We start from the raw sequence: 22452 nt of genomic DNA on the forward strand, positions 1-22452 counted from the left end.
AGCATTAGGATTGAAAAGGATTAGAAAGAAAATCATGGCTGAAATACTGAGGGTCAGGAACAGATCTAGTTCCTTGTTTACAAACGCCCTTTGTATATTGAAGAAAGAGCTCATGCATTTTGTGATGCAAACATGTTTAAAGCAACTGTCCTCCCCTTTCATGGAGAAAATCTAAGAGCTGACAAGAACTTGATGCCACATAATCAATCTATCCCTCCCCTTAGGCATTCTCTGAATACAGGGAGTTCAGTTGCCAGGTTTCTCCAGCCAACATTACCATTATTGAGAACTGAGACAGTTGAAATCCACACAGCTGGAAGATGGAAAGATTGGGAAAAGGTTTACACACAGTTTGCTTAAGATTTGAAGATAAACTGATTGTACCTATATAAAACCTGAATGCGAGATCTTAGTTTTAAACCCAAATTCTTACTCAGGCTGAGGCTAGAATTTTTAAGTTGTGCTATCTCAGCAAAGTCAATTTGATGCTGTATGACCGAAAACTCCAGAAAGATGGTTTCAAAGTCCCTTTGGCAGTGCAAATGTTATGCCTAGAGATAATACAGAGTAAAAATTTAATCCAAATGTTGCAGTATTTTTTTTTTACTTTATTACAATGGCTGGTTTAAAAAAAAATGTTTAAACACTAGGTACAGGAAAACTAGTAATGGCAACCTGTGGGTATTTATTAATTTACATCTAGGAACAAAAATACATATAAAAGATACAACAAATCAGAAAAGTAATCCCAGAGCAAAAGAAAATAAGCAAAAGAACAAAAAAGGAAGCTCCATAATTGCCCTGCCCCCAGGTTTATTGCTCTTGTTATTCTCTCAGGCCTTCAATAATTTCCTGAACATACAGATATCCTGGAGATATAGAATTCTGCATCAGAGTATATCACTACCCAAATATTCTTCTCTTATAGTATGCAGTCATAAATCTTTACTGTGTATATTCCTTTTGTTTTTCATTAATGACCAGCATTATTAGCAGGAAGTGAGGCTGCTATAGAATAAACACTGGAAGAAATGATGACTAACAGCTGTTCTACCTAACTCAACTTCTAAACGTTTCTAAGACTTTGGTAGTAATGTATACCACCAAAGAAGCAGATAATAACCAGCAAGGGAAGGACTTTTAAATATGTGAACTAAAAAGTTTTATCTAGTTAAAATGATGCATCACTGATGAATTCAAATTCAAGTCAATGCATTTTTGCTTCAGTTACCCTGCCAGCAACTGAAGAAATTTATAAACTTCATTTTTACATAAAGATATATATGTAAAGTTATTTCAATGGTCAAAACATATAGAGGTAGCCCTCAACTTACAATAGTTCATTTAGTGACTGTTCGAAGTTATAAGACCACTGAAAACCTGTCATAAGACTTATGACAGTTTTTCACATTTAACAACCACCGCAGCATCCCTAGGGTCATGTGATCAAAATTCAGATGCTTGGCAAGTGACTCATATTTATGACAGTTGGAGTGTCCCCCTGGGTCATGTGATCCCCTTTTGCAACCTTCTGACGAGCAAATTCAATGGAGAAGCCAGATTCATTTAACAACTGTGTTACTAACTTAACAACTGTAGTGATTCACGTAACAACTATGGCAAGAAAAATTGTAAAATGGGGCAAAACTCACTTAACAAATGTTTCACTTAGCAACAGAAATCTTGAGCTCAATTGTGGTTGTAAGTTGAGGACTTACCTGTATTATTTTTGTTGTTTGGAATGTAATATCTTACAGCTCTTTTTGAGTTGTGGGATAACTACTCTCTCTAAAGTCATGCTTTGCTTTCAAGTGGAGGTAATCTCTTCCATTTTACCCACAATTTTAGATTCCCTCTGGCTCAAAGCAAGTCTACAAATAATTTTTAAAGTATTTTATCGAAAGATTACACTCTTTCCATTTGCCAGCATGTTGAAGAAGTGAGCTGGGAATGTCAAAAGAGCTGCATTAACATAAAACGATAAATTGGAAAGCATAAACAATGTCAAAAGAAAAAAAACATAGTACCCATGGTACCATTCTATCCAGTAGTGGGTTTCAAAATTTTTTACTACCGGTTCTGTGGATGTAGCTTGGTAGGCGTGGCATGGCTTGGTGGGTATGGCTTGGTGGGCATGGCAGGGGAAGGACACTGTAAAATCTCCATTCCCTCCCCACTCCAGGGGAAGGTTACTACAAAATCCCCATTTCCTCCCAATCAGCTGGGACTCAGGAGGCAGAGAATAGATGGGAGTGGGGCCAATTAGAGGTAGTATTTACCAGTTCTCTGAACTACTCAAAATTTCCGCTACTGGTTCTCCAGAACTGGTCAGAACCTGCTGAAACCCACTTCTGATTCTATCCCACCTTTGCCTCAGATGTGCCAACCTCTTCCCTGCCTTTTGGTTTTAAAAAATAGAAAAGTGACATGCTTCAAAGCAAAGAACCGCCCTCTCAAATCGTCTTTATCCACAAAATGCATTTTGAACCCATTTTGGCTGAGCTAGGTAATTTTTTTTTTATTTTTATTTTTTTTTGTAACTAAGCATGCCAAACAGCCATTTTGTAAATGGCTAATTATCCTCACCCACCTCAAACTCTCAAATTGCAAATGCACCTCATGAGAAAAAGTTACGGCTACTTCTATTTTCTGAAAATAAAGAAGTTGACATCAGACACCAAAATGAATTAGAAAAGTAAAATATCTTCACCCTTCCTTGAAATATATTAGGTTGTATGGGTTTTTTTAAATCTCTATAAAGGTCTGCAATCACAAACATTCCAATTCAGTATGTAATTCAATATGTACAGTAATGAGGCAGCAAGGCCTCATTTTTTAAGAGGAACTTAATTAAAATGGTAACTCCCAAGGAACTGGGGGAGTCATCTCTGATGAAATAAATGGGTGGCACATAAATTTAATAATTAAACAAACTATAACTCCCAGTGAATTTAAGAGCCGAGGTGGCGCAGTGGTTAAAGTGCAGTACTGCAGCTACTTCAGCTGACTGCTAGTTCAGCAGATCAGCGAATCAAATCTCACCAGCTCAAGGTTGACTCATCCTTCCATCCTTCCAAGGTGGGTAAAATGAGGACCCAGATTGTTAGGGGGCAATATGCTATTTAATATACTGTCTTTGGTGTAAGCCGCCCAGAGTCCTCAGAGAGTGGGCGGCATAGAAATATGACAAATAAATAAATAAATAAATAAATAAATAAATAAACAAACAAACAAACAAACAAACAAATAAATAAATAAATTGAAAATTATAGTTTGGGTGGGGATAGAGGTTAATCTGGTTTTCTCCTTCATATTACTAGCATGGAATTGTTTTCATTGTGTGTGGCTTTATTTCCTTGTCTTACAAAAGCAATTACCTTTGCTAGCACTGTCAATTAGTGAAGATACCGTTTTCATAAAATTATGTCTTATTTCGGAAATAGGCAATTGGAAAAGACACTGGAGTGTTTCTAAAAAGGCTTTTAGGAAACTTTCATCAAAGAAATCTCTTATGGGAGACTGTACGGTGAACATTTATAGGTGGTGAGATTTCACATACAGGTGTCATCACAGGTTCTTGAGATGAAGCAGAAGCCGCTGGAGCTCAAGCGATATGATCAAATTTCAGGTCAGAAAAATGACCATAGTCATAGACCAAGGAACTTTATTAAAGCACAGATGGGGAAAACGTGGCCTTCTTAAATGTTGCAGAATTAGCTTTTACTACTATTAGTCATGTCAACTGGAACTGCTGAGAGTACTTGCAATTCAGCAAATCTGGACTGCCACAGGCCCTGCCTAATATATCTATACATCTCTGGCAGATGTCCAGTTGGGCAAAGCGGCCAATTGATTAATAAGCCTTGAGCTTGGTCCTGGGAGAAACCCAGTATAATTTTCTTCCTCCCACCCTACTATTTGAGATGTGGAAAAAGTTCTTTTTTTTTTTTTGCTCAGCAGATGATTATATATTAATCATAAATCTCTGACAAAAAGGGCAAGGAAAAGGAGAGGGAGGGACAGTGAGGAAAAACGGGTTGCCATAATCCTATTACAGATTCAATGCAGCTTATTCTGCAAAGACCACTTTGCTGCTGCTAATAAAGCACAGTTGTCTGGGTTTCCAAGGCAACCAAGGCTCTTCATGTATTAGGAACTGCTATTGGCTTTTTTCCCCCCACTCTTTTTTTTATTTATTTATTTAAGAGTTAAGTCCCTTCTGTCTGACTTTGCCAGCATGCAGTTAGGTAACAAAATGAACCTGGTTATTGCCATCAACAGATAATACTGGTGGTAAAAAAAAATGTAGCCAGTCTTTATTCATTCAAAGCATTTTAAAGCCCTGCCCATCAAAAGGGTTCACACAGGCCGAGATGATATCTGCTTTAAGGCAGATCTACAAAAGAAAAAAAAAAGAAAACAGAAAGTACACCACTTTTTGCAGCCTTTAATACTCTATGCACCTGATAAGGTGATGTTACCTTGCTGTTTCTGAGTTTTGTTTTGTTTTTTAAAAACAGTGTTTGATTCTCCTTGTGACAGAAAACAATAGACTATACAGGTAGTCCTCAACTTATGACCACAATTGAGCCCAAAATTTCTGTTGCTAAGTGAGACATTTGTTAAATGAGCTCTGCCCCATTTTACAACCTTTCTTGCCACAGTTGTTAAGTGAATCATTGCAAGTGTTAAGTTAATATAACACGGTTGTTGAATCTGGTTTAGCCATTGACTTTGTTGTCAGAAGGTTGCAAAATAGGATTACCTGACCCCAGGATATTGCAACCATCATAAATATAAGTCGGTTGCCAGGCATCTGAATTTTGAGCACCTGACCATGGGGATGGGCTCTTTATTTTCAAAGCTCCTACATCAGTTCTGAGTTTCACCTTACGGCTGAATCACATGTGATAGCCATTTAAGCTATCCACGTTAAATTTATCACTCCATATGAAATTTCTACTGAGCTAATCATCTAAGTTTGAAGGATGGAAGTAAGGACCGTACATATTTGTTTAATGCCACCTTTCATACCTTTTTTAGATGGGGAAGAAATGGAGGTAGTGACAGATTTTATTTTCCTGGGCTCCAAGATCACCACAGATGGGGACTGCAGCCAAGAAATTACAAGACGCTTGTTCCTGGCGAGGAAAGCTATGGCAAATCTAGACAGCATACTAAAAAGCAGAGACATCACCCTGCCAACAAAAGTGTGTATAGTCAAGGCTATGGTTTTCCCAGTTGCAATGTATGGCTGTGAAAGTTGGACCATAAGGAAGGCTGAGCACCAAAGAATTGAGGCCTTTGAACTATGGTGCTGGAGAAGACTCCTGCGAATCCCTTGGACTGCAAGGCGATCAAACCGGTCAGTCCTAGAGGAGATCAACACTGACTGCTCTTTAGAAGGCCAGATCCTGAAGATGAAACTCAAATACTTTGGCCATTGGACTCATTGGAGAAGAGCCTAACCCTGGGAAAGATTGAGGGCAAAAGAAGAAGGGAACAACAGAGAACGAGGTGGCTGGATGGAGTCACTGAAGCAGTCGGTGTGATCTTAAATGGACTCCAGAAGATGGTAGAGGACAGGAAGGCCTGGAAGAACATTGTCTATGGGGTCGTGGTAGGTCGGACACGACTTCACAACTAACAACAACCTTTCGTCTCTGCTTTGGTAGTGACTATTCATTCAGAATAAAGCATGTCATTTGGAAAGAGATGAAGGATTCAGACAATTGTCTATCTTGTTTCTGGCTGATTCTGGCTAGATTTGCTCATTTTGAGATTTAAAAAACTTTATTAAGCCGATTTCAGGGCATCATCATAGCACATGTTATTATGGCAAAGGTTGATTCTACTAACAATATTATCACTCTCCATGGGTTCAACCTTGTAGCAGCTATGTAATGAGAATAATGGAGAGAGTACACTGTCTAATTGCTCTTACAACAGGTATCTTAGTTATTATGCACAAATAATATGCAGCAGAGTTGTTGCAATTGATTGCAGTTCTGAGGCAGGCATCCAACAGAAGGAGTTGCTATAATTCAGAAATAGAGAATATGGTTTTCAGAGAGAAGATATAAGGGCCCATAAGTGGCATCACCAGGTGAGATTGTAAATACATCTTGCCTGAAAACTAAAGAACTGTTGCTGACTGGCTGTTATGGATGAAGAGACAAATAGTCTGATCCAATGTAACAGAGATCTCCAAACTTGGCAACTTTAAGCCTGGAGGACTTCAACACCCAGAATTCCCCAGACAGCAAAGCAAATCTGGCTGGGGAATTCTGGGAATTCCGCCAGGCTTAAAGTTGCCAAGGTTGGAGACCAGTGGTGGGTTCCAACTGGTGTTACCACTGGTTCTCTTTGCACACACGCTTTGCGCGCGATTGCCATGCACATGCTCGCTTCACTCCGCACAAGCGCATTAGATTTCTACCCAGCTGAGGCGCGGCAATCCACTCTGCCATTTTTTAGCTGGGCTAAAAAATGACAAATAAAAGTAGGTATAACACGGGGGTGGGTGGGAGAGCCCAGCTCACAATCATAGAGAACCGGTTCGCTGACGTCACATCATCACCACTACCAGCTCCCCCCAAACCGGGCCGAACCGGAAGCAATCCACCACTGTTGGAACCCCCTGCAATATAAGGCAGCTTATTTCCTTTTTAAGATACATTATAAGATCTGAGGCCGATACTGTATTTATTGAAATTGGTGGGATCTTTTTTCCTGGCCCCATTTCTTATGTTTTAGCACAGATTCCTGTCTTTTAAACAGACTGACTAATGCTTTAAGAACATTTGCAAATATAATCTCTTTTTCTACCAATCCACCATCTCTTCACCATGTTGAGGTAACTGCAATCTCTTCTCCTTTGCTCCATGAACGCTAGTTCATTTTTTAAAAAAAGAGCATTTGAACTTCGACTGCCCCTATGTTAAATGCAGTGCCAGCAAATCCCTATTCCTTGTATAGATTTGTTCACCTTCCTGCTTTCCATCTTTCTTTCATTTCTCAATCTTCATCTCTATGAGGTTTTCATCAAGGATGTCAGATTATGTACCATTTAGACAGTCTGATGGCCATGATAATTGCCAGCTCTGAAGCAAAAATATTGCTGCACTTAGCATGGGATGGAAAGCCAATTCAAAATGAGACAGCTCAGAAGCAATAAATGTGGTAAATCCAAGCATAGTGAGATCTAAACCTGCTGTGTATCAAGTACAGTCTGCCAGAAAAAGGAAAGGGAGAAAGTCATTTCAGATCTCAGCATTACATTCATTGAACAAGATGCAGTGTATATAGAAGGTGACCTATATTGCTGGTTAGCCACCATCTCTATAAATCAGTGTTTTTCAACCTTGCAACTTGAAGATGTGTGGACCAGGGAATTCTGGGAGTTGGAGTCCACACATCACAAGCTGCCAAGGTTGAGAAACACTGCCACAGATAAAGATTTATATACAAATATTGTTCTACAAGTGCAATGGGGTCTTTTTAGCACAACAGTCTTTGTGGTGTGTACTGCTATTGCTACAATATATTGTATAGTGGCACATTGTAATTCACAAAATTGTGATTTTTGTACCTGAAATCCAAGTCATCAAAACTCAGACAGCATTGAGTAATGAGAACACCAAAGGTTAGGTCAGCATCAACAGTTTATCCAAAGATAGTCATATTTCTCACTAGTTAAGAATATATTGATAGCTGTCTTAAAGAGAACCAAGATACTTAGCAGCACCACTGATAGCCTAGGAAGCATTCCACTAAAGTGATAGAATTGAGATGAGAAATGTGTTTGGAAGATAGAACAGATTATTATTCCTCTAAACTGAACAAAGCTAATTATTTCTGGTTTTTCTGTTCTGGATTCCAGAGATAGGCAGTAGTTGCAATTCCTAGGATGTTTAGAAACCATAAGCATATATATTGCAATCTAGTCACTGTGTCTAAACTCTGCAGTAACTAATTTGCATGTGTGATTTTGGTCTTGTTATAGTTCCTACCAGCAAAAAATAAATAAAATTCCTCCCTCTTTTCTCCTGGAATGCAAACAAGTTATTCTAGTGACAGCAACTGTTTTCATAATAACTAAAGCATAATTTAGTGTAGGTTAGGCAACCTGCAGCCCAATTTTAAGGAAAGAATCCAAATGTTTGCAAAAGCAGTATTTCTTCTTGTGGCATACAGAACAGAGAAAAAGTGTCTACAAACAGAAAATGAAATATAGAGAGAATAGATTCCCTCACAACATAGAGGCTTTCTGAGCTCATAGTTTGCTTCAATTCCACCCACCAATTGATCCATGGCTCTCAAAAAATGCAGCTCTCAACTGAAATGTGTTCAAACCCTGAAATAGAGCTCTGTGGATAGAAGCAGAGCAGCACCTCAGGCGTTTGAACTTTACCCTTCCACATAGCTGAGAAGGCAACTTCACCAAAATTAGTTTTCCGTTTCTAGAATTCTTGGCTTGTTATTTATGAACCAGGAAAATATTTACAATTCTATGAGCCCGCTACTACCCATAATTGAAGCTTTTTTATTATAAGCTATGTTTCCTCAGGTATTCTATTCAATAACTTTGCACTAAATCAGTCTACCCAGCTAGAACTAAATGATCTGGACTCTGCACAAAGCTAAAGAAATGAAGCCCAATATTTTAACAGTGAAGTGTGGCAAATTAGACTTATTTTCTGCCTCTCAATGCCAGGTTGATTTTTTTAAAAGCTCTTGTCAGGGATATATTCCAGCGAGAAAAATAGCAAGAAAATGGCCAAGAATAGTTCATGTAGATAGCATGTAAACTATGCCTTTGGTTACTTCCTGACCAGAAAACATGTGTTACCATGTTCTGCTCCTATCCTACCACATATTATCAGACACTTCCACTCTCAATAGGAACCTGTTTCCTAGAAGAACAATAAATCTGCATTGTTCTCAGAAATGTAGCCACAAATGATTCTGGAAATAATACTTCTAAGAAATATGCCCAATTCATCTCTCCATTTAAAAAAATGGACCTACTGATTGTTTGCACTAAAGTCTTGTATTTGCCCAGGTGCACGTTAACATGTAAGAATCATGCACTATAAAAGTAAAAAGTATAGTCTCACACATATACAAAGAGATCAACAACTTATCAACAACCAGATTCCCAGGCAACAGGTTTTGTTTCAAATCAGTGCTAGTCTTCTTGGGTATAAATAGCATAGTTTATAAATAGTTAAAGATGCTGAATTTGCCAGCAGGAAAGCTGATAGCTCAGGTTCAAGACCTGAGTGCTGCATGAGGGTTGAGCTACCATTGTTTACCCCAGCTCCTACAAACCTAGCAGTTTGAAAACATGCAAATGTGAGTAGATAAATAGGTACCACTTTGGTGGGAAGGTAGCAACGTTCCATGCATATTCCTCAAGCTAGCCACATGACCATGGACATGTCTTCAAACAATGCTGGCTCCCTTGGCTAAGAAATGGAGATGGGCACCGCCCTCTACAGTCAGACACAACTGGAAGGGGAAAATTTACCTTTTACAGAATAACATTGAGTTGAAGCTGACGTTTGACTGTATGCTAATCTGTTTTAATTATGTTCTCACCAATCTCAACTCTCTACTGCCTGAATCCCAAAGAGATCTTCCACTTATCCCATTACTCAATAAACAGTGATCCAGTTAAGGAGAAAGGGAAAAATGAATTAGGCCCCCCACTGCTAAAGATAGGGAGATTTAAATATTTTCCTATGCAGTCTTCCTAAACTAACCCATTTTCCTTCAGTTGCTATTTATCCACTGTGAAAATCTGCTTTCCATAGAAGAGCAGAAAATAATTTACATTAAGAAGGTAGGTAAACCTCTTATTCTAGTCTTAGTGCAAGTCATATAAAAGAAGAGCAAAGAACAAGACATATCAAAGAAGAGAAGCAGCAGGAATCAGTGTCCCATCTCCACTAGCTCACCCAATTTGTCTGTAGGAGTAGAAACTCACTCAACAGCACAATTTATCTTGATGTATTCAAGAACCCGTAGAAAATATCTCATATACATGAGGGGAAAAAATTAAAGAAAATATCTGCAGGGTAGAGCATATCATTAAACAATTAAAATAGGTGGGAATCAAATGGAATTAAACTGAAACTTTATAGAGAAACTGAATGTACTTCATTCCCAACAATTATTGTTATGTATGACTTCAAAAGAGGAAAAATCTTGGAAGTCAACAACATAAATATTCAGATATAAATAATGTGTATTTGCCACCAAGCACTATATTGTTAGGTCCCACTCCCAGCACATTTACTCCAGCACAAACTGCTGGATTCACCTATGGCAAATCAAAAATCACTGTGAAGAAAGAAATATGCTGTGAAGAAAACATTAACCACAAAGAAGTATATCAAAACTAGAGAAAGAGAAATGCTAAGAAAAGGTATTAATGTATATATTTTTTGTGACTTTGAATCACCCAATAGCTATAATGTGCAATATAGTTCTAGACATACATAACTTAAGTAGAAATAGATAATACAAAAGAGTACAATATGCAATAATGGAAAACAGCAGCAACAAACTGAGAAATATGATACATACAAAGTAACTGACTGCAATCTGAACATTGGTCAGCCGTGTGACACAACAGCAGAAATGGCAATTTGTGTTTGGTTGCATTGTGAAAGATATAGTTTGCAAATCACTGGACCTAAGCTTCCTACTGTATTTTTCACTAGTCAGAACTTACAGTACATTGATTATGGTGTCCAGTTCTGGGCACCACATTTCAAGAACGATTCAGAAAAACTGGGAGAGGGTCAAATGGAGAATGAGTATGCCTAAAGAACTAGAAATTAAATCCTGCGGGGAGAGAGTGAAGGGACTTGAGAATCTTGAAAAGAAGGGAACGTGACCATGGTCTTCAAATAACTGAAAGAATGGCACAAAGAAGAAGGTAAAGAGCTGTCATCTATGGCAGAGAACACTGAATGATGATTTTAACAACAGAAAGGAAAATTGTGACTGCGTGTTAGAAAACGCTTCCTAAATGTAAGAGTAGTTTGACAACGGAACCAATTATCAAGCAAGGTGAAAGGTTCCCTTTCAGTGGATGTGGTTAGTCAAAGGCTGGACAGCTGTCTGTCAGGGATGTTTTAATTTGGACTCCTGCTCTTGAGCCTTAAATGCCTTGATGGCTCCTTTCAACTATGATTCAATGAATAAGGGCACAATAAGGACATCGAAGCAGCAAAATAAATGCAACTAAAATAGTACAGGTACCTCTTAAAATGTTGGATTAATGAGAGGTATTCTTCTAGTAAAGGTAGTCCTCACTTACAACAGTTCATTTAGTGACCATTCAAGGTTATAACGGCTCCGAAAAAAGTGACTCATGACTGTTTTTTTCACATTTAGGACTGTTGCAGCATCCCTATGGTCAAAATTCAGATGCTTGGCACCTGGTTCATGTTTAAGATGGCTGCAGTGTCCTGGGGTCATGTGATCAGCTTTTGCGACCTTCTGACAAGCAAAGTCAATGGGGAATCCATATTCACTTAACAACCGTGTTACTAACTTAACAAACACAATGATTCATTTAGCAACTGTGGCAAGAAAAAGTTGTAAAATGGGGCAAACTCATTTAATGAATGTTTCACTTAGCAACATAAATTTTGGCCTCAATTGTGGCCGTAACTCAAGGACTGCCTGGAGCAAATGGATTATTAGAGATCCCATTAAATAACACTGTTTTGGGCACCATCAGTGAAAATGTCCTCTCTCTTCTATGCACAAGTCATTTTATTTTACGGCAATAATGCTGCCCAAACTGGCACCTTCAAAATATGTTATGCCTACAACTCACTGAGCATAGCCAAAGGCTGAAAGTTTTCTATTAAGTTCTCCACAGGTTCCACAAATGAAATATCCCTCCAAAATATGTATTGGAAACATCAACAGCTTCAAAAGAGCCCGGGGTTTAATTCCATTACGAGAGAGTGAGTTTCAATGACTTCACTCTCAAAATTCTGACCATTTATAAAAAGCACCCCAGAATGAATGAGCACCATGTTTACCACTATGTCAAATGAGCATATTCTGTTAAACTAAATGCCACAACAATAGAATTGGACAGCACCCAAAAGCATTCAAAGTGTATGTGTCAATTCTGAACATCGAGAAAGTAAGAAAGGGCTGTGTTTGTTGTACAATTCTGAAGATGTCATTGGGAAAGGAAGAAAGATGACCATTGCTGTTCAAGCCACCCAAAGGAATAGTTGGTGCTATGTGTGATGCTTGTTTCTTTGGAGAACTGATTTGTACTTACAGTGATAGTTAGTTTCTCTTTTGTTTTGCTGGAATAGTTGGGAATGAAATGAAACAGCTGTTAAATGCTGTGTCCAGCATTAAACAACCAACCAGCTGCTGTAAATAAATGAAGAATTATATTGCTTATAATAACATTGTCTTTTAAAAGCTAGTGGATAGAAACATTGGTTCCTTTAGCCTAGGGTTAAAATAGATTAAAGAAGCTCTTAAGAAACTACATATTCTCAAAGGTCCGAGCTTCGGACTTAAACCATAATCAGGATGCCACTTGCTCCAAATGGTTTAATAAGCCAGATGCTTGACAACAAAAAAGTAAGGAATGTGAAGGCTGGAGCCACGCCCTTCCGCCACTGGAATAGCTGACCATCCAGCAGGCCAATCAGTTGATTGTCAGGCCGTTGGCAGACTCGTCCAGCTGCTCATCAGCCAGCTTGCATTCAGTCAGGATCAGCTGTTTGTCAGCTCCATGTTTCTCGCCACTTGCAGCCTTCCCACCACCCACCTCCTGTGCAGGGATCCCTCCCCCAGGTATGGCAAACCCTGGTCCGGGGTTTGACACGTATTTTGTAACTTGGAAATCAGAATGATTTGATAGTTAAGCAGGATAGTTGTGACCTGGTACCACATGGGGTCTCCAGGTTCTATTTTATGGCCCACTGGACCCTCACCTGCCCCTCCCACAAACAATGATTGCTGAAAAGTGATGGCAGAATTTAATCCAATTTAATATGGGAAGCAGATGAAAACTATAGTGTAAACCTTAAGACACAACTATCAACCTATGCACAAGTAGCAATCCTATTTTTCCTAAAATCCCAGTGCTCCTCAGGTGAATAAAAATATTATGTGTGACATTTAGTTCACCTATTTTAAGGTTTTAAAAAATCCCAATAAATTAAATAGTTTCCAAATACCAGTCAATGCTTAGCATCAGGAAACAAAATAAGTAAATACAACTAAAAGCATCTGTATAAAGTATTTTTGTGTTACTAATGTTTAGCCACTTGCAACTTTCACAGTAATTGAACTCAGCCAAATAAATGACCGCCAATCATCACATTGACAATACAGTGGCAACAATAGATTAAGCCCACAAAAAATGAATAAAAACACAGCATTTCCCTATGCTGCAAAGGGAAACTAAAAAAAACATTCAAACTTTGAAGCCAAGGACTTAGCAAAGAGGACTTTAATTTATATGTGAATATGGCAATAGCAGATAAAGGAGAAGCTGTGAAAACAAAATTGTTTTGGTATCTGATTGAAGAATAGAAAAAGCAGATGGGAGAGCTATTGTGTATAGACTTTCTTCATACCCTTGACTGTAGGAATGGATTTTTTTTTTCAATGCAACCCATTAAAATTATTATTTCACTTGAGATCAAGGAAAAGAAGACTGCATTGACTGAGAAGTGCATTGATCTACAGATACCATCAGTCAATTGCAATTTTAGAAATATTAAAGATTCATTGATATGCAATGGACAGTGGCTTAATACATAAAATGAAGATGAAAAATGGTTGCCATGGGATTTATTTTGTTAAAAAACACTAAGAAACCTAGGATGAATAAATTATTTTAAGACAGTTTTTCAAAACTTGAAAATTCAGACAGTAGAAACTACCAAGGATAATAATAAGAAAGAAAAAAGAACAACAAATTTAAAACTAAAACAATCCTTTTTTTCCAGTGTTATCTTAAGACTAAAATTCCCATAATTCCCAGCCACTCTGATCAATATATGGGGATGGCACTTGGTTGGGGTAAGATACTGTATATGATGAAAACAAAGATAAAAAGACAAGATTAAGAGAAGAAGGTTGAACCATTTTGTATTCAATTGCTTATTCAAAACAGAACAATGGAAACTACGTTTTTAGTGTCCTTTTTCAAAGATATGGAAAAAATATGTGAATATACCTTCAGCCTTTTCCAATTTTTGGAAGTGTTTAGACCATGAATCCAACTAGATTGTGTTGCCACAATTGCTACAGCATCCATCGTCCAGGCATTCTGTAATCCTGCAATATTTCATTGGGGAGACTAACCAGTAGGCAACAATGTTAAATCTGTGAAAAGTGCAAGCTCAAAATAGATAACTTGTTATAGCTCCAAAATTATACTACCCATCCTGAGGCTGAGGATAAAATAGTAAAACCTTAGAACTGGAGAGGCAGTTTCCTGTTTAAGCCATTTTCCTTAACATTGTTTTACATCAAAGCCATGTCTTTCTGTGTCCTATCTAACAGAATAGAGCTCACTGTTATCCTTTGGCTAGACTAGCACACTATGATAAATCATTATTTGTGTAAAAATAATCTATAAAATAACTGGTCATGACTGATTCTGCACTTTATGCATGAATCCAATTTTGTCTCAGTTATCATCTTTCCCCCAATATTATTGGAGTCAATAGCTCTTTCTTGTTTACCTGAGAGAAGCACAGAAAAACAATTGGTCTAAGAACAAAACTGAACTGTACCTAAGTTTCCATCATGCCATTTATTTGTAAAGCAACACTAAAGGTGTATTTCAATGGAACTTCAGCCTGAATTCCCATGGAGCTATCCAAGGTGCTACACAGAACTTGAAAGAAATTAGGACTTGATGGTTGTTAATCAACAATAAACCACTAGGGAGATAATGTCAATCTCACTTATAATGCAGACCGTGGTATCAAAGTCTATGCACTCTTCATACACTCTTCTATACACTCATGCACTCTTTGTATGAAGAGTGTCTATACACTCTTCATACAAAGGGATGAAGAGTGCGTAGACAAAAGTTTTATAAAACAAAATATATTCCAACGCTATAAGTAGCTGGATATAACCTGTCAACATGCTGTGTATGGATTTACTGAGTAAGTCAGACAGATCAATCAATCACATTTGTTCATACACAATTAAATTATTCCCCCTCCCCCTTCCAAACAAAATACACGGATAAAGAGCAACTGACACTCCATTACAATATCTTTCAAGAACTGGAGAATTTTATTTTTAGCCTACGGCAGAGGTGTCAAACTGGTGGCCTGCAGGGCGGATGCCTCACTCGTAGGCCACGCCCACCCCAGCTCCGCGAATGGGAAAAACATTGTGAAACATCACATGACAACAACGTGACCCAGCAAGTTTGACACCCATAGCCTAGCTATTATGCATGCTATAGCCTTGTAAAATTTGAAGTATATTAAATTATTTCAAAGTAAATTTCTTACCGGAAGCTTGTTAAAGCTTTGGAATTTTATGAGATGGGACAAAGAAAAAATGTAAAGAAGTCAAGTTCTAGAATATTATTTGAAAGACTGAAGATCAAAATTGTTAAAAATAAAAGAAAGTTGATTTATTTGATCAAGGTTAAAATAGATAAGTTATGTTTAGTAATTCTTAATTGAATTTTGCTGAGCAGCACTGAAACAATGAGGCCTTAAGAATTTGTTTATAGGAGATGTAATACGGGAAGAAGTGATTGTTTGTTGCATATTAAGAGAAGTGTTTATATCTGTTATGGTGAAGAGTGAAGTCAATTCTTTACATATTTTTTCTTTACTTCCGTACATTATTTTTCATTTTTCTTTTAAGTTTGTATTAGTTTTTTAAATTATTAATTAAAAACTAATTTCTGATCTAGTCTGAAGCTCATTAAATATGATGGCGATTCCAAACACCTAGTTCTATCACCAGGATATTTCTTATTCAACAGCAAATTAAAATTTAATCAAGAATATGTGTTAGCCTCACACTGCATCATTAAACCACTAAAAACTTACCCTTCCAAGAATTAAATCCAAATCCAGTCCAATAATTTAAAAAAATCAAGATCCTTCTACCAACACATAATAAGTCTCTAGAATTTATCTCAGTGTAAACAAAGCAAAAAAAAAAAAAAAATAAATACAGGTACACAGTTTACCAACTACCTTGTTCAGCAACCATTCTAAGTTACAAAAGTGCTGACATAATGTTATGACCAATGCCTATATTTATGATCTTCCCAGAATCCCTCAATCACATAATTGCCAGTCAGTAGCTGTTGTCTTATACCTGACCTATTGTTTCCCTGCCCCCTTGGAGAGTAGCGTGTTTGGGGAGGAGAAGTTAACAAGTGAGTAAGTAAGCACATGATGGTGAATACACATCAAAAGAAATGTGGAAGCTGGAAGTTTTAAGTGTGCTACCAACTCCCCACTGTCCGCCTGCTTATTTTCTTACAATCCCCTCTTCTCCAATCACTCTGCCCTGAGGGGGTTGGGACTGCTTACAGAGATTCCTTTTTTTCCCTCCTCCCCCCCCCATTTGTTTACGTATTCTTTCTGCTCTGCAGGGAGAGGGGGAAGAATCTCTCCTGTATCTGGCTCATTTTTTTTCTCCTGCCCCTCCCCCCCCCCCCCGAGATTTGAGAAAAAGAGATTACAAGAGAGTACCTGGATACAGACAATCGAGAATACATGAAGATATCTGCTCCAAATTCCTTTCAATGTGTATTCTCTATTGTGTGCTCACTTGCTCTCTTGCAATCCCTTCCTCATCAATGAATGTAAATCAAAGATTAATTCTTTTCTTGCTAATTAACTCAATGCTGGGGTAAGCATTCCAAAAGTTGGGGCGGGAGGGCAGGGGAAAGCAAGCACATTGATGGTCATGTGTTTTCCCACCTAACTGCCACTTCACTTAATGACAGAGCTATCTCAATTATGGTCATTAAACAAGAACTATATTTAACAGAGCCCTGGTTAATTATACTCAACTTAATGCCAGGCAGCAACATAAAAATCCAAAATAAAAATATTACTAATGAAATATTAGTAAAATAGCACTAATTAAAAAATAACAAAGGGGGACAAAAATTACCACATATTAGATGCAGGAAAATACTTTGCAATTTGCATTTAGACAAATACTAAGATGCAAAATAAAATAAAATAAAATCTCCCACAAAAACAATAGAAGCTGTAGAATATAAGGTATTAATTACTATAGAAGACAATCAATACACTATCAATAGAACCAGCAACAGCAGATGCAACATGCTGATACACAAAGAAGAGCATACAAATAGCACCAACAATATGCCCTGAAATTGGAGCAATATAAAACAGAACGCATTGTGTTCTCCAAAAGATACTAGCTAACAACATCTCCTTCTCAACTATGCACCTATGTTCACCACTGTAGGATTACATTAGTATACTAAGATTCTAATCTTAATTTCTTCTTCTAGTCAAAATCTCCAATAACACAGTAAAAAAAAGAAATCTCACACCATTTGATAAGAAAGACAAGTAGAAAGATGTTATTGTTTGCTTGCTGTAACCCACTGTTTTAATTTTTAAGAACCCCCTGGAATCTATTTATTCAGTTTGTATACCACACAACTCCCCACCACTATGTTGAAACAAATGACAGGTTTGGAGATGCACTTTATGTTTAAGCCTGGCATTTGCTTTGCAGTACTGCTTTCTTATTTATTTTTAAAAAGATATTTAGAAATACTGTAGACATCTTTGCAAAATCAAAGGAACTTGCCAGTTGGCTCATAGTTGCCCCAGGAAATGGAGACTGAAGATTTAATCCACTATATAAACACAACCATTGCAAAATAAAACATTAATATCAATAGATTTTTTTTTTAAAAAAGCAATAACAGGGCAAAGATCAGAAAGAACTAGCTGAATGTTAATGGAAAATAATAAGGGAATAACCATTTTAAAACTTTAGAGCAGAGGTGTTAAACTCAAGGCCCGGGGGCCAGATCCAACCCACAGGGTGCTTAGATCTGACCCGCTGTTGTGGTCCGCCAGCAGCCTACAGAGCTGGCAGCAGAGTCATACAGCGATGAGACTGAGGAAGAATATGGGCCAGTCCTGGAGGCTGGGGAAGGCCCGGATGAGAACTCTGCGTCAGAGGCAGAGATGGGGCCAGAGCCATCGGGGAGTGAGGTTCGGACTCCAGAGCCTCCAGAGACCGATAGGACTGACGCAGAGGAACAGGAGGAGCCTGTTCCTAATGCACGCATGAGAAGAGCTGCCAGAAGGCAAGAGCAGCTCAAGCAAAGAGGACAACTCGGGAGTAGGGCCAAGAGATGATTGGCCCCTCCCATAAGGCTTAAAACAGACTAGCATTGGCCTTTGAGCTTTGCCAGAAAACAACGTTGGTAGATTCGTCTTCTTCTTAGTCTACATCTTGTATTTATTTTTGTATCTGTGACTTCTGAACGTTTGCCATGAAAGACCTTTGGCAGTTTGCCTAATTGGACCAAGGTTTGCGATAGGACTGCAGAATTTGTGTTGGGAGGAATTTGCTTTAATTTAGTTGAACGACACTGGGAATGAAGTAATTCTCAGCTGTTCGAATAAAGTTTGTTTGTTTTTTCACTGACTGATTTTCCTACTACTTACTTGGGCCTGGGTCAAAACACCCGCAGGGCTTCCCTGGAAACAGCAAAGGATTGGCCCGCGGTGCCTCTGCCAACGAAAATGGAGCTTGGGAGTCCATTTTCACTGGCAGAGTGCTTGGGCCCCCAAAGGCACCCCCAACATAAGTGACAAGCTGGCCACACCCACCCACCCACCCACCCCTGAGGTCAAACACAACCCTGATGCGGCCCTCAATGAAATCAAGTTTGACACCCCTGCTTTAGAGACAAATCACTATCTCACTATGGTTTGTCAACTTTGCCAAACCATTTGACAATAAATCATCTGCTATCCCTGTGTTGTTAGAGAAGGACACTTATTTATTTATGGGAGGTTTAAAGGTAGAAGTGGTAAGCATCTGACAAGCCAACATTTCTTAATCCCATTTTTACAGTCCCTCCCCAATACCCTATCCAATTTCCCTGGAACCCAGTTTCCTATTTCCATTCCCGCCCTTGTGGCAGAGGGAAAGGCCTTTCTCCTTCTCCTGATATCACCTCATTTTAGAACCTTCCAGAATGTCAGTAAACAAAGTTTAGGCTCCCAACTGGGATATATTGCCCACTTCAGTATAACACATGATGATTAGCCTACGTACCTAACAAAGGGAAGTGGGAAGATGGCCTGAAATTTACCTCTCATTTTTTCTAGCTCTCTTCAGCTGCTGAACATCAGCAGAGCATTTAGATTTAAGGAACTGTAGGCAAAGATTAGAGGATGGAACTCCGGGGGAAGAAGTGATAGCAAGAAATGGTATGGCTCTAGCTTCAATTATCTTCAGTACCAGAGACAAATGTGGGTCAATGTAGAAAAATGAGGAAGATTAATGCTATTCCTTCATTTCAGTTCTGTCCATCTTTTTTCCCCCAGAGGGCATGATAACATCATTATCATAACAAGTGGGGATGGAAATAAAGAATCACCAAGACTTGCATAATACAAGGTAAATTCAGTGAAATTGCCAAGCAGAAAATGTTCATACAAATGTACAAGCCAAGCTGTTCAGGGAGAAAAATTGACAGCCCCTCAGGCACACGTTTGAATTTTATCTTCATCCATGCTAGAGACCTATTTACAATTCTCCCAAGAAACAGATTCCTTCCTAAACCCAAGAATATTTATTTTCCTTGACAAGACCGTAGTCACTGCTTCACCTTCAGAAAGCAGGTGCTTTTCCTGCTCCAGGGAGTGGCATACACTCATAAAATATGAGATAATTTTGCCAGTTTTGTTTTACTTGAAATGAAATCCTGATGGATGATAGCCTCATCAACTAAGCAGCCCTCACAGAGGTTCAAAGTGCCAGAACTTTAGTAAAACACAACGATCTACACATCAATTGGGAGGTTCAATATAAAACAATAATGGTTTTATGTAATAATTATAGCTGGACAAAGCACTGAAGGGATGTTTTATTTTGACAACGCTTTATCAAAAGCACCTCCTGGAAACATCTTCTCAAAGAAAAGATCCTCTGCTTCTACAGTATTAAGAGAAGCTGCCATTTTGTTTTTGCTTATACTGCTTTCATAACCTCTTCTAGCATTTTTTGTGAGCTACAAAAAAAACTAGAGGTGGGTTATGTGTATGTGCAATGCATTGTAGAAACCTTCTCTCGCTACTGGAAGTGATGGAGGAGGTTCCAATACAGTGTCTTGATGAGGCATATCCCATTGCCTTTATGTCTCAATGTCTCAATGGACTGGACATCATTTCCAAAACTGTGATCACCACACACGGTGTAATAATACTGTGGCCATATATGGTGCAACATCAGAAATTGCAAACTTAATAAATATGTTCTATTGCAAACTTAATAAATATGTTCATCAATCCACATGCAATTATGGACAATTACTACCTAAGATCAAAGTACTTTTAATTAACAGGCCAACATCTTCATCAATTGCCCATACCCAAAATATATTAAGTATGCAAAATGATTCAACAATTTGAATCAATGCTTCCAATCAAACTGACAGGTCAAATCAATTCAATCATGTAAACTGAGCTAATTTAGTATCTCAAATCAAATCTTGGATAACTGACACATAAATAATAAAAACTACAAGATGTGGATCCCTAACTACTATGATTCTGAGGCATGCTATCTTCACACCAAGGACATCCACAAAGCAGACAGAGTTTTATTTTTTATAGTAGAACTTATAGGACTAAAGAGCAGATTCTTCAGTCAACAACTGCTGCCTTTAACTATAGTTGCAGTAGCTTCGTTGGCCCAAATATCTTTATTTTGATAAAACTAAACAGAGATCTCTTAGTAAAAACCATTTCAGTGCCCACCAAATACAATTCTGTTCACTCTGAAGATAACATAAACTGTTCTTTGGTGGTTTCTAAAATTATCTTGAAATGTTTGAGAAAAACCTTATCATGAAATATCTGTAGCTAAGTAGTAGCTAAAATTTTAAAACATGCTAAGGAAAGATTGGACCTTTTGTTGTTAGTGATATTCCACTTCAAAAAAATGAAATTGAGAGGTCTGTTAAAGACAATTAAATACTTACCCAGTCTCCAGTTAATGTCCTAGATTGTGTTATCTCTGTTCAGATGCTTGGTGGACACTAAAGGAAAGAAAATAAGAGAAAGAATAGAGGATGTTTAGCAATGTTCTTGAAAACAATAGAATTGTGTTTCTTCTAGATGTTGTTATAGTTAACATGCCTGTCTCCTATTTGTTAAAGATAAATCTCATGCAGCATATGTGAGTTCGTGTGACTCGGGTATTTTTTATGATCTGTTAACTATGACTTCCAAAATCATCCACAAGTTTTGTTTTCCAGGAATCCTGGAATCACACAAAAGATTCTCCATTAACACACCTTGGAGTTTTGGTGATGCCAATGCTCAAAACCACTTCAGTAGGAAATTATAATGTAACACGAAAATAGGATTAACTGAGAAAAACGCCTCCTTCCCTTCAAAGAGAAACCATTATCCAACTTCACTTATATGTATGACATGGCAAACGTACTTTGCATCATTCTATTCACTATGACTCTTAATTATAGCACCAGCTAGCAAAGTGACAGCCACTCCTGATGTAGAGGACCTAGAATATCTGTCTGTCTTTAGTCATCCCAAGATATTCTTTACCTGATATATAAATCATGTATACATATACAAAAATGTAATATATATATAACAGATCTTTCATCCCGTTAATTCTACCCACTTTGTCAGCTGCATGCATAAGACAGTTTAAAAAGTATTATTTTCATCTATCCATTCATTTATTATCATGTTCAATATGACCATTAGACAAAGTATTTTATGGAGGAAACATTAATGTAACACAAGGATACTCATAACAGTATCGTGCCTGAATGTTAGCAATCTCCTATTTACTACAGCTTATTACACTTATTGTTATCAGAATTGTAAGTGGTATACAGTACCTCTGCATTGCGTAAAGGCACTCACTATCAGAATTGCTGAAAGAAATGCCATAAGCATTTATGAGCCCTGCATAAACGATCACCTTTCAACATATGAGTACTTTTCTAGGCTGGGCAACAAATAGTATACCACACATTCCAATTTTATGTTCATATGTTACCTTCTCATTATGTATATAACTGCATTACTTCTGCCAAGTATCCCCCAAGGAGATGCTAGAAAGCAGCATTTGACCTCTTGTGGGCATTGCAGATTACAATGCAGGCGCCACAAATAATAAATGCTGCAAAAA

General features: G+C 37.9%; 1 protein-coding gene across 2 annotated transcripts in view; it reads right to left on the reverse strand.

Moving 5' to 3' along the window:
* The window catches only part of EPB41L1 (erythrocyte membrane protein band 4.1 like 1), a 169885-nt gene extending 148559 nt beyond the window's left edge, over nucleotides 1-21326 (reverse strand). For both annotated transcript variants that reach the window (XM_070941696.1, XM_070941697.1), the window contains exon 1: nucleotides 21269-21326. The gene's annotated coding sequence lies outside the window, so the exon portion shown is untranslated. The remainder of the gene's footprint in view (nucleotides 1-21268) is intronic.
* Nucleotides 21327-22452: the final 1126 nt, after the last annotated feature.

The sequence above is a fragment of the Pituophis catenifer genome, unplaced genomic scaffold (assembly GCF_029215685.1).
Source record: "Pituophis catenifer annectens isolate HBS135680 unplaced genomic scaffold, rPitCat1.0.hap2 SCAF_3, whole genome shotgun sequence".
Taxonomy (NCBI): domain Eukaryota; kingdom Metazoa; phylum Chordata; class Lepidosauria; order Squamata; family Colubridae; genus Pituophis; species Pituophis catenifer.